General features: G+C 38.5%; 1 protein-coding gene across 4 annotated transcripts in view; it reads right to left on the reverse strand.

The window, feature by feature from the left end:
- The window catches only part of LOC106690718 (lysosomal proton-coupled steroid conjugate and bile acid symporter SLC46A3), a 25,185-nt gene that overhangs the window by 10,572 nt on the left and 13,833 nt on the right, over nt 1-780 (reverse strand). The gene's annotated exons all lie outside the window — the stretch shown is intronic.

A 780-nucleotide genomic window follows, 5' to 3' on the forward strand; every position in this document is an offset into this window, starting at 1 on the left:
TCTCGATGTCTCCAGAGGAACTAGCAGACGTTAGAGAAGATGTCAGTGTTCTCGATGTCTCCAAAAGTACTAGCAGACGTCACAGAAGATGTCAGTGTTCTCGATGTCTCCAAAGGAACTAGCAGACGTCACAGAAGATGTCAGTGTTCAGAAGAGAAGATATTTACTTGTCAATGACAATCGTTTACCTTCGATTTTGCCATTTAATTCAGATATGGAAGAAACAGCAGTGAGATATTTGCTCGCACTCTCAAATTCCAACTACTCCACGAAATTTCAACTCGTACTCCACTCTTACTCAGTCTATCGATATTCATGTCATACCGATTCCAGATTTTTTTTCCTAAAGATTGATAGATCAGGTATTTGGTGAAAAATATCACGTGTGTACTTGACTTTCCTACTACCATTGGTCCAATAAATGTTTTAATTTTATTTATTTTTAACTTTTTGCCACCATTAAACTATCTAAACAATGAATTAAATTTAACAAACTTCGAGTTTCGATGAAATCGCTCTTTTCAGAACCACTCATAGCAATACGCCCTTTTCCACGATTCAGTATATATAAATGAATGTATAACAAATGAATAAATGATTCACTATATTGTTCCAATGCAGGATATTTAGTTCATTACTAAGCGTGGCCTGAGCACATGATGAGCGATGAATCATGCGACCTTCACCACTTCAGCGTCATCATCAAGCCTGGCCTGAGCACATGATGAGCGATGAATCATGCGACCTTCACCACTTCAGCGTCATCATCAAGCCTGGCCT

This window comes from Halyomorpha halys, unplaced genomic scaffold (assembly GCF_000696795.3).
Source record: "Halyomorpha halys isolate HHAL.00 unplaced genomic scaffold, Hhal_1.1 Scaffold1839.1, whole genome shotgun sequence".
Classification (NCBI taxonomy): Eukaryota; Metazoa; Arthropoda; class Insecta; order Hemiptera; family Pentatomidae; genus Halyomorpha; species Halyomorpha halys.